Source organism: Pleurodeles waltl, chromosome 8 (assembly GCF_031143425.1).
Source record: "Pleurodeles waltl isolate 20211129_DDA chromosome 8, aPleWal1.hap1.20221129, whole genome shotgun sequence".
Taxonomy (NCBI): Eukaryota; Metazoa; Chordata; class Amphibia; order Caudata; family Salamandridae; genus Pleurodeles; species Pleurodeles waltl.
In genome coordinates this window covers 451,643,120-451,662,260 of record NC_090447.1, presented here as the reverse complement: position 1 = coordinate 451,662,260, position 19,141 = coordinate 451,643,120, and positions in this window count along the sequence as shown.

Here is a 19,141-nt window from a genome sequence, read left to right as displayed (position 1 = left end):
TTTCTTTTTGCTTAGATAGGCACTGGAATAGAAAGCACATTATTATATCTGTTGTTTTACTGTGGAGTTCTGAGCCCTTGCCCCCACACTATCTTCCTGAAAAGCGTTTGACTGCTTGACCTCACTACCCTGAGAAAGGGTGTACTTGGAAGGTTTTAAGAACGTTTGCCAATCTGAGACGGTGTCCCCTCCGCAAGCATTGCTATTCAGGTACCAATGGTCTCCAGATTATAATCACATAATAATTTCTCCTGGGAATAAATCATCTTCTTAACTGATCAGTTTATTCATTTAAAATGATGCTTAAACAGGAATCTAATACAGTGATAAATAAAAACTTGCTTCCCCAGTACCTTTCAGGCCAACCCGTCCTTTCGTCGGGGGTGGTCCCTGTAGAACTAAAGAAAAGCCAAACACTTTGATTCATCTATTATCCAAAACTCAATAAATGCTGCAATTAGGCTGAAAAGTGGAATTCAGCATTAGAAGTCTCACCCTGTGTACTGTTGTAAACAGAACCTATGTTAGTACCCAAGCGGCAAAGTCCAGGTGAGTACTTACCAAAATCCAGCATGAGGCTAACACCGGACAAACAAATACACTATATTGGGTAGATATGTTGCAAAAGCATCTGCATTTTTACATAACGTGTAGTGTCATCGGCAAAGCAACAACGTGTGATGTTCAAACGTGAGCGCACTTCATGCAGTTATCCATGTTCGCTTCAATGGCTTTCTCTCAACCATCATGGATGTGTATAACCTTTGAACACCTTAAGGTTGATGAAAATGTGGCATTCGCTTCCCTCTTGGTGAACACGTACTTCATCTTACCTGTTTCTGTGATCAAAAAGTGCTTGAGTACTTGGCCTAGGTTGCAGAGCCATAGTAGTAAGGACACCAGTAGCAAGCGACCCCCAACCACCATGGTAGAGAGGAAAGTTATACCTTTGCTTCTTTTGATGGCAGTGGGTGGAGGCTAACAGGTCTCATGGGAGAAGTGTGGTAAGTGAGTGGAAGTAGCATGGGTGTGGAGTCATGATTAATGAAAGTTAATGTGAGTGGATGCAAAGTGAGACATTGAATGAATGGCCATATATGTTAAATGTGTGTGATTGGGCTCACCCTCTTTATCAGTGCTTGGAATTCACTGATGTGTGCAATGGTCTTGATCACTGGTTTGTGGTTACAGCCTTAACTACATGGTGTGTGATTCCAGCAGTGGGCCAGCTTCAGAAGTAACACCACCCTTTCTGCACTTAATTGTGCAGGGCCTTCGAGCACAGAGGAAGCTGGATCTGGTGACGGGCTATTCTGAGAACAGTGCAAGATGATGGAGGTCTCAAGTTTTGGGTTGGCAGCCAGTGACAATTGTGCTGTCATATAATGCCTCTTTTCCCCCTGGCAGTTTAGTCAACAGCAACATTTTATGAGCTTAATTTTGTTGGAAAACTGGCAGGGAGGTGGCGAGAGGACTCTGTTGGAAAGGTCCTCTGACCACGCAGTCACATCCATTGCATTTATGCCCCTCTGATTATACTAACCTCCCCTATCCCCGCAGGTTGGCAAAAGTCCAGCAGCATGACGCCTATTGGTGAATTTGGGGATGGGAGGTGTATGCAATGAGGAGAGAAAACTCTGTTTCATCAGTCACAGAACTGCTGCAGCTTCCTTTTTACAAGCTGCAGTACATATCCTTCTCAAGCAAGAATTCATATTGAGCTATGGGTAATCTATACTCTACTTTTCTTCAGGCGCAGGCTTTTCTTGTCAGCATTTTTTCTGTAGCTGATGCCGTCTCTTTCACCCATAACACTTATACTGCATTTTTTACTCATTACCTCAAATACAAAGCACTTCTATTGGACTGGGAGCGAAGGTAATCCCCTAGGGATTTGGATGCTCCTCAACTGAACCTATCCAACTAATTTCAGTGCAACTGTAAATGAAAATAATAAAGCACATTTGCTTTACAATGAAATGACATATCAAAAATGAAACCATGGGGGGAGCGTGCAAGCCGCCAGCCAAGATGGCCACTAGATAATGGAGCTCTGTGCATCGTCGGATGCGCTTTCGACACCGGAGCCGTTTTCTTTCATCTTTCATAGTGCCTTATTTATAATTGCCTGCTGTATGTGTTGGTGAGCATTGTTCACGTTTTAAATGCCACCTAGCTTCTTTTTTTGGACTTTTAAATAGGTTTCTACACTTCTCCTCATGAAATGTGGCCATTTTGAATAACTATTACTCACCACTCCGATGTACTTATTTGCTTGTTTTTTCAACCTTTTATGGAATTGTTTGCAGTTTTCTGCGCAAGCCACGTAATTTATTTTTACTATCTCATCAATATATATTTGGAGTTCCTGGGCCACTGGTTTCCTTTTTGAAGGATTTGTATTTTTTATGGGCAAACTAAAGAAAATAAAATCTCTGTCACATCAGTTCTCCTCAACTGATAAAATGTTGCAGTTTTTACAATTGGATACTTCTGCTGCAGCGTCTTCTTCTGCCAAGTCAAAGATGTCTTCCTCATCTTCTTCTTCACCTAAAGTCTCTCAGAATATTTCTACAACTACTCATAAGAGGGTCAAACAAGACCCACCTTCACCAGTAAAATCTCCCTCACCGATCTCTCTTGAACTTGTGCTTGACGAAATACGTGGACTGCGTCCTTTTATTGAAGAAGCGAATTCTCGGGTGCAAAATCTTGATACTAAGTGGTCTCAAATGGAAGTGAGAGTTTCTGTTTTGGAGCAAAGAGTCAATGATGTGCAAGATGAAACAAATAAAATTGCTAACTTGGAGAAGGAAGTGGCAACTTTGAAGACACTTGAGGAGGATTTGGAAAACAGAAACAGGCACAATAATCTTCACCTTTATGAATTACCGGAGGGTCTTCAAGGGAGTGACCCAATTTAATTTTTTGCTTCATTCTTTCCAAAGTTAGTGGACCTACCATCTCCTACAGTATTGAACATCCAAAGGGCACACCGCATTGGACATCGTCCTCCGCATTCCTCCATTTCTAAACCAAGAGGCATGATTATTTTCTTTCTTGAATTTACTGATCTATTGAGAGTGTTTAACGCTGCAAAAGCCAAAAAACAAATCTCTTGGCAAGGAAATAAAATCTTCATCTCACAGGATGTGTCCAAAACTACAGCAAACAGAAGGAAATAATTTTTGGACCTGCGTCCACAGCTTCGTGACTTGGGAGCTCGTTTTGGATTATTCCATCCGTGTTTGTTCAAAGTCACATATCAAAATGAGACCACTTCATATACCTCTGATTTCCCAAGACTACATTCTACAAACCTTAAGGAAACGGCTGGCCCTTTCACACGTTGACTATATGCGTTTTCTTAATCTATTATGTCCTTGTTCATTACTATTGCAATACAGTTGATGGTCCTTCATATACAGTCTATAACAGTATATTATATTGGTGTAACTATAGGTTGTTTTTGTTAATGTATTGTTTTCTTTCCACAGGTTCCTGGTATTTTATAAATCATTATTTTTGTTGTATCAATTGTCCGTTGATGCGTCCCGTTTCCTTGCTGTGCCGTCTTCAGTCTGTGCTGTCGCCACCCCTGTCCCATTGTTCATTCATCTCAGGTATGTTTTTGCAGTCGTCTTTATTTGACATGTACTGTCTCGTCTTTTTCTTTTGAATATTTTCTATTTTTTCTCTTGTTGTTTCCCCTTTACTCTGCTCCTTCTCTGTTTCTCTGGTTTTCCTATACCCAAATGTATTTTCAGTTATTTACGGTACAAGACCTTGCATGTGTACATATATGGTTATGTGACGTAAAATTCAGAGTTATTTCTTGGAATGTCAAAGGGTTTATTAACCCAATAAAAAGGCAGAGAATTTTAGCTAAATATAATCCAGACTTGGTTCTTTTACAAGAGACACATTTGACGGACTCTGAAGCACTGAAACTTAAAAGAGGTTGGGTGGGCAATGTTTTTACTTCTCCTACATCTACAAAGAAGAATGGTGTTATTGTGCTCTGCCATAAAAAATATCAGTTAATGTTATTTCGCAAGACTCGATTCCGATGGTAGATGGCTCTTTGTGAAGCTAAGTATTAATGGGATTACAATGACCATTGGCAATATTTATGGTCCTAACCACTCAGATTATCTTTTTTGGTCTAATGTTACTAAACAATGTTTGCATTATAGTGATGATTTCTTTCTTCTTGGAGAGGATTGCAATCAAATTATTCACCCTTTTATAGATAGGCAATCTGTAATTAAATTTTCTCCTCATAAAATGCATAAACAATTTATGGCATTTCTCTCACAATGTAATTTAATTGAATCATGGAGAACTTCTAATCCTGATAGTACATCACTTTCCCAAAATCTTATTAATTCTTCCATTGAACCTATGGTAATCTCTGATCATGCTCCAGTCATCACAGATTTTGATTTGCTCCAGGTGCATCCCAAATCCAATAGGTGGCGATTTAATAATTCATTGTTGCTTGATTCTAAATTTTCCACATCCTTTGCTGCCTTTGTGGAGGATTTTTTCTGATTTAATGATGTTCCCGATGTTTCCCCACAATTGCTATGGGATTCGTTTAAGGCTGCAGCTCGTGGTCATATACTAAATTTTGTCTCTAATAAAAAGAAAACTTTTAATGTACAGCATCAAACTCTACTTCTCAAAATTAAGCGTTTAGAACATCAATATTATTCTTCCTCTTCAAATTTTAATCTACAAGAAATAATTCAGGCAAAATTGCAATTAAATAAAACCTCAATGGATAATGCCTCCTCTTTTCTTCTATGTAGTAGCGCCGGCTATTATGGGGGTCAAAATAGATTGGGAAAACTTCTGGCTAATTATTTAAAAGTACGAAAGCACTGCCACCCAGTGAAGTCTATAATTACAGATACTGGTGAGTCCCTTTTTAAAGATGACAATATTAGCTGAATTCGTCAATTATTATCAGACTCTTTATACTCCTGAGTCAGTCCCAACCTCCTTACAGATTGATGATTATTTAAAGAAAATTCCACACCCTAATAAGACTCTAGTTGATGTTTCTCCACTTGAAGTTGATATTTCTGCGTCAGAAATTTTTAAAGCCCTTCAGTCTCTTAAAAAAGGTCAAACTCCTAGTTCGGATAGATATACAGTGGAATATTTTCTACATTTTTCTGACTTTTTGCTTCCCAAACTTTTACAGCTTTTTGGATTCTTCACGGGCTCTGGCTGTACAGGGGGAACATTTCAAGAAGCTTTGATTTGTTTGATTCCAAAGGAAGGTAAGGATCATACTTACAGTAAAAATTATAGGCCATTTCTCTACTCAATAAAGATTATAACATTTTAGCAAAATTGTTAGCCTTACGTCTTGATCCCCTTTTACCTGCACTGATAAGTAAGGAACAAACTGGTTTTGTCAAAGGTAGACTTGCTTCTGATAATTCTAGAATATTCTTCAATGTACTCAGCAAGGCTTCCGCTCTTTTGTACTCTTTAGCAGCAATTTCCATAGATGCTGAGAAAGCGTTTGATCGGTTAGACTGGTCTTTTCTATTAAAAACTTTAGCCTGGCATGGTTTAAGGCCTCATTTCATTTCATTTATCTCTTTACTTTATCAATCTCCAATGGCCTCGATATTGGTGAATGGGAAACTGTCCAGATACTTTGTATTACGTTGAGGCTTTCGTCAAGGGTTTCCACTTTCTCCACTCCTATTTATCCTAGCACTAGAGTCATTTCTATCCTGTATTAGAAATAACATTAAAATTGAAGGCTTCCAATATGGTGAGAAACATTTAAAATTAATGGCATACGCAGATTATATACTTTTATATATTTCAAACCCTGAACTCTCGATTCCATCTCTACTTCGGGAGATAGAAGACTTTTCTTTGATTTCAGGTAATAAGATAAATTCAGATAAAACTGAAATCCTTCCTCTAACAAAATTTTGTTTTAGATCATCGTTCGATATTACTGGCTTCCATTGGAATACTTCCAAGATTAAATATTTAGGTATTTGGTTCACCGCTTCCATTAAAAAGTCCATTGAAGTAAATATTTCTGATGCTTTAGAAAAGGTTGATAGATCCCTTTTGGTATGGAATCCCTTATTTTTATCTTGGTGGGGTCGTCTTGACTCTATCAAAATGATGATTTCTCCTAACATTTTATATATCCTATCCATGATTCTGATTCCTTTGCCTGTTACTTTTTTTAAACAACTGGACTCCAGATTGTCTAAATTCCTTTGGAACATTAGAAATCTAGAATTTCTCTTAGCCACCTTTGCCATTCTAAACAGGAGGGGCAGCCAATTTTCCTGATTTTAGACTAGATCATAAATCCCTTTGTTTGTGTTAAGCTTCTAGATGGATCTCCTTGTCAAGCTCTGTGTTTACTCCCTTATGGTTGAATATTGAATGTTCCTTTCTTCTACCTGTTTTTCCTCGTGAGGTGGTATCCTTTTCTTTTAATATTTTGCTTATCTCCTCTCCGCTTCTTAGACATACTTGTGCTCTTCTGCATTCTCCCTATTTACCTCCAATCGTCACTTATTCCTCTTTTCTGAATTCTCCTATTTGGCATAATCATCTCATCACTATCAATAAAAAACCATTATTTTGGAAATCCTGGTGACAAGAGGCATAGCGTGGGTCAAAGATTTATTTTCCAATGATACTCCACTTTCATTTTCACAATTCCAACTTCTATTTCATTGTCCTAATTCATTTATGTCAAAATATCTTCTTCTTATTAATGTTATTCTTGATGTACTTTTTTCATTGCCTTCCCTTCCTTCTTCTTCGGAATTGCCCTTTTCTTTGTCCTCCTTTCTTACCTCATTTCCTAAGGCATCAATTATTTATAAACTTTTTTAATCTCCTGTTTTGACACGGCCTAAGTGTAAAATTTAATCTCAATGGGAATTGGATTTGGGATGCTCCTGTACTATTCCTTTCTGGAATAACATATGGCATAGATCTTATAGAATATCTAGATCAGCTTCTACCACACAGTCACTTTTCTGTCTTTACCACAGAATTTATTTTACCCCCTCTACTATAGTTAAATTTTCTGTATCTTCAACTTCAAATTGTTGGTCTTGCGATAGCCCAAAGGGAGACCTTATGCATTTCCTCTTTGAGTGTCCTCCCACTGTCTCCTTCTGGAGAAAAGTTTAGCGTCAGCTTACTTCAATTTTTCATTTGCAATCCCAATTATCTCCCTCAGTGCTTTTTCTAGGTAGCCTCTCTGCCAACATTGTTTCGGATGATGATAATATAAAGTTGTTGGATCTCATGTTAGCTTTAGCATTTCAGCAAATTACTCTTAATTGGAAAAATTATTTTAACATTTCCTACATGGCTTGGTGGTATTATGTCTGCCACTATCATAGACTAGACATTCCTTTTACCTCTTTATGCTGCCCCTCCATAATTAGAGATCTGTACTGGTTACCTTTGACTGATTATCTGAATGCTGTTGCTTGCAATACTACTAATTGTACATTGTGAGAAAGTAGCCTCTTTCTAGCCTTGTTACCCCCACTTATGGCCTGTTTGTGAGTGTATGTCAGGGTGTTTTCACTGTCTCACTGGGATCCTGCTAGCCAGGGCCCAGTGCTCATAGTGAAAACCCTATGTTTTCAGTATGTTGTTATGTGTCACTGGGACCCTGCTAGTCAGGACCCCAGTGCTCATATGTTTGTGACCTATAGGTATGTGTTCCCTGTGTGATGACTAACTGTCTCACTGAGGCTCTGCTAACCAGAACCTCAGTGGTTATGCTCTCTCATTTCTTTCCAAATTGTCACTATTACACGCGTGCACTACATATAGGTCACTACCTATGTGTAGCTTCACAATGGTAACTCCGAATATAGCCGTTTAACATGTCTATGATCATGGAATTGCCCCCTCTATGCCATCCTGGCATTGTTGGCACAATCCCATGATCCCACGGGTCTCTAGCACAGACCCGGGTACTGCCAAACTGCCTTTTCAGGGGTTTCACTGCAGCTGCTGCTGCTGCTGCCAACCCCTCAGACAGGTTTCTGCCCTCCTGGGGTCCAGCCAGGCTTGGCCCAGGAAGGCAGAACAAAGGACTTCCTCAGAGTGAGGGTGTTACACCCTCTCCCTTTGGAATAAGGTGCTAAGGCAGGGGAGGAGTAACCTCCCCCAGCCTCTGGAAATGCTTTCATGGGCACAGATGGTGCCCATTTCTGCATAAGCCAGTCTACACCGGTTCAGGGACCCCTTAGCCCTGCTCTGGTGCGAAACTGGACAAAGGAAAGGGGAGTGACCACTCCCCTGACCTGCACCTCCGCTGGGAGGTGCCCAGAGCTCCTCCAGTGTGCTCCAGACCTCTGCCATCTTGGAAACAGAGGTGCTGCTGGCACACTGGACTGCTCTGAGTGGCCAGGGCCAGCAGGTGACGTCAGAGACTCCTTCTGATAAGCTCCTTCAGGTGTTGCTAGCCTATCCTCTCTCCTAAGTAGCCAAACCCTCTTTTCTGGCTATTTAGGGTCTCTGCTTTGGGGAATTCCTTAGATAACGAATGCAAGAGCTCATCAGAGTTCCTCTGCATCTCTCTCTTCACCTTCTGCCAAGGAATCGACTTCTGACCGCGCTGGAAGCCTGCAAAACTGCAACAAAGTAGCAAAGACGACTACTGCGACACTGTAACGTTGATCCAGCCGCCTTCTCGACTGTTTTCCTGGTGGTGCATGCTGTGGGGGTAGTCTGCCTCCTCTCTGCACTAGAATCTCCAAAGAAATCTCCTGTGGGTCGACGGAATCTTCCCTCTGCAACCGCAGGCACCAAAGAACTGCATCACTGGTCCTCTGGGTCTCCTCTCAGCATGACGAGCGAGGTCCCTTGAACTCAGCAACTCTGTCCAAGTGGCTCCCACAGTCCAGTGACTCTTCAGTCCAAGTTTGGTGGAGGTAAGTCCTTGCCTCCCCACGCCAGACTGCATTGTTGGGAACCGCGTGTTTTGCAATTACTCCGGCTCCTGCGCACTCCACGAAGATTTCCTTTGTGCACAACCAAACCTGGGTCCACGGCACTCTAACCTGCATTGCACGACCTCCTGAGTTGTCCTCCGGCGGCGTGGGACTCTCTTGTGCAACTCCGGGTGAGCACTGTTTCACTCCACTTTGTAGTGCCTGTTCTGGCACTTCTGTGGGTGCTGCCTGCTTCTAAGAGGGCTCCTTGTCTTGCTGGGCACCCCCTATGTCCTGTGACGCAATTGGTGACATCCTGGTCCCTCCTGGGCCACAGCAGCATCCAAAAACCCTAACCGCAAGCTTTGCAGCTAGCAAGGCTTGTTTGTGGTCTTTCGGTGGGAAAACACTGCTGCACGACTCTTCACGACGTGGGACATCCATCCTCCAAAGGGGACGTTTCTAGCCCTTGTCATTCCTGCAGAATCCTCAGCTTCTACTGCCCAGTAGCAGCTTCTTTGCACCCACAGCTGGCATTTCCTGGGCATCTGCCCACTCTCGACTTGATCGTGACTTTTGGACTTGGTCCCCTTATTCCACAGGTACTCTAGTCTGGAAATCCATTGTTGTTGCATTGCTGGTGTTGGTCTTTCCTGCAGAATTCCCCTATCACGACTTCTGTGCTCTTTGGGGAACTTAGGTGCACTTGGCACCCACTTTTCAGGGTCTTGGGGTGGGCTATTTTTCTAACCCTCACTGTTTTCTTACAGTCCCAGCGACCCTCTACAAGGTCACATAGGTTTGGGGTCCATTCGTGATTCGCATTCCACTTTTGGAGTATATGGCTTGTGTTGCCCCTATCCCTATGTGCCCCCATTGCATCCTATTATAACTATACATTGTTTGCACTGTTTTCTGTTGCTATACTGCATATTTTTGGTATTGTGTACATATATCTTGTGTATATTTGCTATCCTCATACTGAGGGTACTCACTGAGATACTTTTGGCATATTGTCATAAAAATAAAGTACCTTTATTTTTAGTATATCTGTGTATTGTGTTTTCTTATGATATTGTGCATATGACACTGGTGGTACTGTAGGAGCTTCACTCATCTCCTAGTTCAGCCTAAGCTGCTCTGCTAAGCTACCTTTTCTATCAGCCTAAGCTGCTAGACACCCCTATACACTAATAAGGGATACCTGGGCCTGATGCAAGGTGTAAGTACCCCTTGGTACTCACTACAAGCCAGTCCAGCCTCCTACATACATTATCTGAGAATTCTAAGCCACCATGACTTGTTTGTTATCTCTGTTCTTGATTGAATCTAATTTTAGCTCATTTTATGCTTTACTGAATATCACAGTTTTTTTTAGCTTTTCTATACCCATTGTATCTTTTTTATTTTCATCGGTCTTGTTCCGTTTTTTATTGTTTTCCCCCATTTTACACTTTAACATGTTAAACAGCTTTTACAATTCCTTTCAAGTTTATCTCATTATCGTTGTGACAGATATCTTATAGTGATATTATGAGATGCATATGTATTTTGATTTTAATGAAGCTGATTTACCTTAAAAAAAAATGAAACCATGAAGGTTATCAAGGGATTCAGGTCTTTATAGAAAGCAAACCTAAATGGTTAGAAGCCAGTCAATTAACCATTTATATCAAGAAATAGTATAAAACTCAGAATAAAATGCAATTAATAAAATAGCAAACAAAATATGGTTCAGCCCAATTAAAATAAGCCATAAATCAGAGGTCAGACCGGGGTAGTGTCGCCTTCTAAACATGGGAGTGAGCCCACAATCCTCAAGAAGGGGCTTCTTTTATAATGCAAAATGCAATGAAAACCATTTATAAATACAATTAAATTGAAATCCCACAAATTGGGGCAAACAGGTTAAAGAAGAACAATTCGGTTTCTAAAATCACAATCTTCAACACTAACCAACAGTTTCAGTTAATGCAGTTCCCATCTTTGGTGCTCTTCAGACACTTCAGTAGTTAGCACAAGCATTGTTACTTAATATACAAAGACAAGTTCTCATGAGAATCATGCCATGACCTCAATAAGAGAGGTAATGGAATAATTCACTCTCTATGGAACTTTGTGCTACATAGTCCTAGGAAAGATTCCTCATTCTGTACCTGGGAAAGTGACATTACATCTATAAGCAGTGTCTACAAAGTTACTTGTGAATGATTCATCTTTGTGAAGAGTGAGACAGAAACAAAAAAATAATTAATATGCTGAAAAGATGGTCACAGACAGCACCAGCCAAGGTCTACATGAACTAATGTAGGCATAGGCAAATTTCCTCAACATAATATCTTAATATCACTGCATGCATCAACTATACATGTAAGCAACTCACTATAAAGGGTGTCTCTTAACCTGTACTCCCATCTGCATTTTTTTTTTACTGTTACTGCTCCAGATGTCTATCCAACATGGCTGCCTGATGTTTACAAGTTGTTGGGGTGGCTTCAAGGCTTTTTCTCTAGGTTATGTTGCTGTAGTATCAATGGTTTTGTAGTAGCATCACAAAACATCCCCTCCAATTTCCATATCTTCAATTCTCTCCATTACATTGAAACAGCATACTTATAATGCAAACTGGAGATCGGTTGATTCACTTGAAATCTGCATGGGAGCTTGCCCATTTCTTTATTTGCTTCGCCACGTCACAAAAGGATCTTGGGGACCTGAAATAGAAAGTAAAACTCTTTACCTAAAGAGGACTGCTGCTACTATTTGGTAAAGTGCAATGCACAAATGTGATTTGGAGATAGACTTACGTAATGGATATCTGTTTTTGGGCATTAATCACTTCTGGAGATTCTAATGTTCCTGAAAATAAAGAGACACAACGTGAGAAATAGAAAAGTATCTTTTTTTTGTATTTTGCAAGACTGTTGTCCTAAAGTCTATTGTTGGGCATGTGGAGTTCTAATGCAATTTTCAGTATTGATTTACTTTTGGAAGTACTGAGGGAATGATGCTATAAATTCCCTGGATACTTTGCATGCTATTGGTCCTCCATATATGGCTAAACAGATAATAGGAGGGTTACTATAGGAAAGCCACATATGTTACTACATTTTACCTGCATTAGTCAGTGATGGTACTGTTTGTGTTTTTCTAGGGATCATCAGATGCATATACTGTTTGGGCAAACAAAACAAAGCCTTAAATGGGAAAGAGGGCAGTCTTTGGTAAGCCTAAAACCAGTAGGAGATAAACAGGTTTATTCTTTGGACCTTGTGTCAGACAGACATCCAGAAAGAATATTTTATTTCCAAGAAATAAATTCCTAACGAAATATTGCACATTACCCAATTAATTGAAACAAAGAATTACAAATACCATAAAATCAATAATGTGCAGCATACATTTAAAATGGGTCAACCACACATGGCTTCAGTCTATTAAAGAAAAACATAACAGAATGAGCATTTGAAATTTCGCCACACAAGAGCTCAATAGGAAGTCCACAATCCAAAGTCCCACATCCATTAAAAAATTAACAAGGGAAAGAGTAACAAACTGCCTAGCAGTATGCAACTCATTCTGTCCCACAAGACATTATAAAGTGCAATGTGCCTAAAAACTTAACAAAATCAGGAGCTACTTGGTAGACCTTATTTTCAGTTTCAAATACCCGGCCTTGCCAAAGCGTTCCATTGATATGGCCAGCTACGCCTACCAATTGAAGACCTGATGCCACCAACCTGAGGGAGGTACTAACCTAGAGCTTTAAACCCAAGGGGGAGGAGACCCTGGCATGGGATGCTATGGTTGTACGCTGGGATTGACCTATGGCAATGGCCACATCTCAAGTTTAGACCCATATCTCTCAACCATATCCCATACTTTTTAAAGACAGGTCGTAGAATATTCTTCCGTACCTCAATGAAGAGTACACAGTCCCTCAACAAGTGGCTCACTCAGTATTTTCTACCCCATTTACAGGGGCATTGACCATCATTCTCAGCTATTTTGAACTTTGGCCCTGGTATTCGTCAACCTGGGTCAATTCCCACCCTCTACCGCAGAATTTCACTTCGAAGAAGCTTATCAGGGATTTCATATAAATGCAGGATAAAATACATACTGTCCTGGGAAACTAGGAAGGGGGCAACTGAACGTTTGGCCTTGAGGTACTGAAGGTCCTCTTTCAAGCTGGTTTCAATAGCACATTGCCTAAGGGTTCTCTTTAGTGCAGGTGGCAGGTTCTCTTCCAGGTGCATGTCGGGAACTCCCAAGTGCTTTAACATTATTACCACAGGATTCCTCTTGCTGGAGAGAGGTGACAGAATCTCAGGTAAAATTAACACTGACAGTTTGTCAGCAGGACCCCATTTTTGATCCAAAAATATAAAGGCAGGGCTCTGGAATCCGCCTGTGAGCTCCATGCAACAGTTTTCAACTCCTGCCTTTTTAGCTTGGATCATTATGTTTTTAGGTAAGTCAAGAAGCAACTTCAAGACACTACCTTCTGGGACTTCCCACGAACCCCCCCTATCCATTACCAGCACCTCTCCTCCATAAAGAGCCATTGGGATCAATTTGTCCTGTATAACCTTACTTAGAGGATTAAAGGTATAACTGCCATATTTACAATCAAACCTTTATAGGCCATTCAATTCTACTGATAGTACAAGTCTCCAAGAAGCCATCTGTTTATCCCACCTCAGCTCCTTTGAGAAACTCATGACCAGATAATTATACTCACTAATCTGCACCAGCCGTGCCTTTCCTGAAAAACAAGCAAACATCTTTCTATGTAGTAAAAAACAGAGTTTTGTGTTGTCAATGTCTATCGTTAGTTTATTTTCAAGACAGTAAGAATTTAGGGCATTTAATTCATTTATTTTACGCTATAGGTGTAAGATCCATCACCACCAGATTGTCCGTGTACATGAGACAGTTGATATGCCTACCCCCAATCTTTAGAGAGTAACTATGCGTACCACTTAACGTCTGGGGGAGGTCCTCAGTGAACAGACTGAACAGCAGGGGAGGTAAGACACACCCCTGCCGTATGCCGTTCTCTACTGGGATTTTCCTTGATAGATTGCCCAGCCCATCTAGATCGACTTGGACCCAATTTTCACTATGAAGCTTCTTCACAAGGCTTAGCAGGGCTCTAGATATATTCCACTGCTGGAGGTTTCGCCAAAGCGTACCTCTGTTCACCCCCTCAAATGCTGCTCGGAAGTCAAGGAAGCAGCAGCAGAGGCCACCTACTGACTCCATTGATCTCCTTGCAACCCCCCACAGAGTGAGACAGTGGTCCATCGTTGAATGCCCTGGTCTGAAACTTCGTTGTTCAGTATGAATCAGTCCACTAATTAAAAGCTGAGGTAGCTAGTGTTTTAGTAATGTTTGAGCATAATGTTTGGAGGAAATATTGAGGAGGGAAATCAGACGATAATTGTCAAGCTGATCAATTTTACCTTTTTTATGGATTGGTTTCATTATGGCTCCTTTCCATGAATCTAGGAGAATGCCTGTAAGTGTTACTCACTGAAAAAACCCACTCAAGATTAGTCCCCATTTCCTGGGATCTTTCTTAAATATCAAGGATGGGAGACCATTCGGGCTGACAGCCCTAGAGCATTTCATATTCCTAATTATTCCAGTCAGCCTTACTGCAGTCTGAGAGTTTGTATTGACTCAAGCCTCCAAATCTGAGCCATCCTGGGACTCCATCACATTTCCAGAATTTCAACCACTATAGAGATTGTAAGTAAAGGAATACCAATCTTCCTCACTTATCTTGGATTCGAGGGAAGATGGTGATAACAGGGTTACAGAATTGACAAGCTGCCAGAAATGCTCACTGTTCTTATAAAAAATGACCGCTAGCATTAACTCCCAATTTACCCTCTAAAACTCTCTCTTATACGGCGCATAAATTATGATAGGCAACCATGGCTGTTTTTAAGCAAGCATCACTTGCGTTTAGCTCTGCGTGATGGCAGCCCCATTTACTCCTCTTCTGCCCTCCCGTCAATCTTTGTAAAACCAGCTATTCCGCTTACCTCTTGTGCCGCTAATTGGACAAGGGCCCCCCTTTGCCAGCTGGAAATAAGATAATAATTGTTTGGTTAGCCTATAATACCAGTCCAACACATCTTGACCTGCTTACAGGTCTAGATGCTCAAATTCAATTGAGGAGAGTGCCTGGAGTAAGTCTTCAGCAAATCAGTACTCAGATGTTCTTATAATAAACTACCTCAAGAGATAGGGTGGCACTTGAGCAATGCAAGGAGGCATCTTTAAGCTCCAAACAAAGTGCAAGATGGTCGCTACACCCCATGCCAAGAACTCTCAAGTTTTTCACCTGATGGAATTGGTGTCTTTGACCCAAGACATAATTAATGGGCAAATTGCTGTTACCATATTTAAAGGTTCTCGCGGCAGGGGTATCATAATTACACCATCCACTCATGTTAATCACATTTAATTGTGCTGAGTGAGGCAGGACCCTCCCCTTACCTTCCTTGGGACTATCCGAGAAAACACAGTCGGGAATAGTTCATGCTAGCCACAGCTCTTTCATAACTACATCAAACTCTTTCAAATCTGACTTATCATTAAAATCACCCCCTACCACCAACAAAGCATCTGGATAATCACATGTAATTTTTTTCACATTGTTGACCAAATTCAGAAGTTCACACTCAGACAAGGAGCAGATTGGAGGAACACAAACATTAAGACAGAGCATTTGCTTTAACCCGTCAGGGTTTATAAATAGTTTAATAGGCAAGTTAGGGCCCATACACAGATAGTTTGGCGCTTCGTTACCTCCCACAGCGGATGGATACCAATATTAGTAACCCACCCACTGCTCTTCCTCCTAATGAGACCTTGGTATTTTGTGCTATGACTACAAACCCTTCCATTACAGGGCACTCCAACAACCAGGTTTCCTGGAGGAACAATACTGGTTAAATTGTTAAAACCTCTCTACAATGTTCCATTTCTATAAACAGCCATTTATATTCCATAGGAGGAGACGGCCTGGTAGCAGATGCCCTGACGTCTACCAGTCGATTTCCCCAACCCCTCCGCCACTCCAGTGAGGCATACAGTGATCATGGCTGTCTTTAAAGGAGTCACTCTTCATTCTCTGGGGAAAATACCCCTGCAGACCATGGCCTCTTTCCCCCTTTGTCTCAGCGGTCTCTAGGGGATGGGGCAGGATTTGATTCCTCCACTCAATTCTGGAACGTTACAGTAACTATTCTTTCTTGCGACTGGTCTTGTTCCCACCAACTCCTTCTGGCACCTGTTCTCTGCCCTACACCCAGGGACCTAGCAAGAGAAACTTGATTAAGTTCACATATAATGGGGTTGCCTGGGCATAATAACTCTTCCTGGTTTGCCAATAGTTTCAGGCACTGCCTCACTACCCTCACAGAGGCTAATGCCATATGCCACCAGGGCTGAACCAGAGGCTTTCACTAGGTTCCTTGTCTCCTCTAAAGCAAACAATACACTAGTTAGTTCTTTCCCTACCACCTTTCTAAACCCAACCAAAGACAGATACTTTTTAGAGATCTTCTTTAATTTCTTTATATTTGCAAAAACACCAAACAATCTGGATCTGTTGAGGGGGCGACTAGATGAATGCTGTGTTTTCCTTTTAGAATGTGGCTTTAAGAACAACACTCAAGACTTTGACGTACAGAATTGAGTGGCAGTGGCCCCTTAGAAAATGTTGTGTTTTTTACCTCCGGCGGTTACTGTTACTATTGTTGAACCTTCCGTAGCTCCCTGCATCACTTTTCCTGGCAGTTTCCTTGACTTATGTCTTTTGTAACAGACTTCCCCCCCCTAGTGTTCAGCCCCTTACCTGTCTTAGGGGACATTGATGGGGTAAGGGACTTTGGAGGTTGTCTTAGGGGAACCACACCACACTGCTTAGATCGACCCATGTGCTTTTTACCTCCCTTCCCTGCTTGCACTCTCTTTCTCCTCCCCGATCTCGACCGCATGTTGATACTAAATTTAGATAGCTTTTTCCCCCAAAACAAACCCCCTTTTCAGGACCAGATAGGGCATTTTTTAAACAAATATTCCATCCTTTACAGTGCTAGGTGTGAGATGAGCCTCCACCAGGCCTGCGGAGGAAGGAGCAGAATCAGAAGTAACACCTTTTGACCCTCCTCCCACAGTCTCCTCCTTCAACTCATTCTGTAATGATTTACTAATGGTTTCAAGCAGTTGGATAAACTTAACATTTTGGTGTTGAGAGAGCATAGCTTATATAATCTATATTAACATAGATGTCTATGAATTAATGTGTGATAATGGCGCATAGAAACTGCAATAGTAAAATGTTTCTTAAACGTGCACCTGAAATGTGACCACGGGGAGTGGCCGCCAATATATATGTGGCCTAATAATGATGACTAAAATGTTTTATGTATTATTATATTGAATACATTTATACTAATTATTAATAATTGTATTATTGAATTTGTACTGAAATCCTTGTAGGCCTTAAGTTAGCATGAGCCGAAGCTTAGCTGCTTGGCTCTCATATTAAATGTATTTTTCCTGTCTTGCAGTGTGCTGACTCGCAAAAGGACACGACCTCATGTTTGCTTCAAAACTAGAAGCCGAATGTAACCATGCTAGATCCGTTCCAATGCATTCTTCATTGCTTCTAGGGTGATATTAAGACAAAATGAAACAGTGTAGATTAATGTAATGTACGAGGTCATTCAAACCGGTGAAGACAATGGAGCTACTGACCAAAAAATGTGCAAAGAATTACAGAGAGATGAAATCATACCGGACGTGCCACCTCTGGAGACATCGAAAAAGGGAACCAATGAGAGATTTGTAAAATAATATGAGGTGAAAGTTAGGTGACCTAATGTGTTTTCTGATAGGTTAAAGATAGTGGGGTATAACAAATGTCCAATAGGATTTTAGGGGAATGTACAACGGAAAAGGAATAAAAACCCATGACACGGGGAGCCATTTAGGTGGGTTAGGGAATGCTATTGATTTTATCCAGAAACTTTGTCACTCTGTTTGGTGACTTATTGGTTTGCTTAGAACCATCCTCGTCCTTAGATTTGCCCATTTTACACTTTGCCTCCTTATGAGGGAAGTGCCCCTTTTTGCCCTTGAGCTGAGTTCTGACTGATGGCGATTTGACTGATGTCCTGAAGACGAAGACTGAGCCTGTGCGCTGAACTAAACTTTGGAGGGTAACTATGACAATACAATTGTGATTTGTCTGTTTGCTTTTCCTTTCTAGGTACCAACTGCTTACTTTTGACAGAGACCATAGTTAGATGTTTTCCAAATTGGTGTTCTAAATTGTTTTGCATGAAGCCCAACATGCTAATGCTAATCAGTGGTTAGGACAGGTGTTCACTAAACTGATGCAAATAGACAAACGACCGAATCTATGCTTTGTTGAACTGACGCGTTATTGACACTCTGCTAAACTGATCTATGTTCGCGCTGTGTTATGTTCTGATGTTTGTGATTCTCGCCTTAATGAAATCTTACTAAAGTTGTCATATCGTGACTATGCTATTATGTTTCTTGGTTTTGAGATTAACGCATCTGCTCTTAGATTTGTAATGAATAGGGAATAAAACTTATAAAATTCGACTAAACTGGTTTGGTTATTCATGGCTGCAAGGTCATGGTAGAGTCCTGAATTGATTAATGACCCTGACTAAAGTGAAATGTATTGTCGTGATAAATATTGATGACATTATTGACGTATTGATTGACATATTGATTAGCTATCTCGTCCTAAGGTGTCTCTCAACTGGGTCAAAAGATTCATTGGCCTAAAACGAGTCCTGAGGTGTAATAAATTATCATAAAAGGACGCGTTAGCAGTGTTATTCAGAAACAATGCTTTAATATTCCCTGAAATGTTACTTGCATTAGGGAAAGGAGGTTCAACAGTGACAAAGCTTGGGCAAAGTCAGAGGCATTTCCCAGTGAATTAGTCTCATTAGTTAGATCATGCTTGCCATCAGAAGTCCCTCTTATTGGTCCCACAACTGGTTCCTCGCGATCCTCATGCTCAGCAAAGATTAAACTTTTAGGTTGTGCACTGGATGGTGGCTCACTGCATGACAGTTCAGTCAGGGCTACTTCAAACCCCACTCCCCTCATAGCTA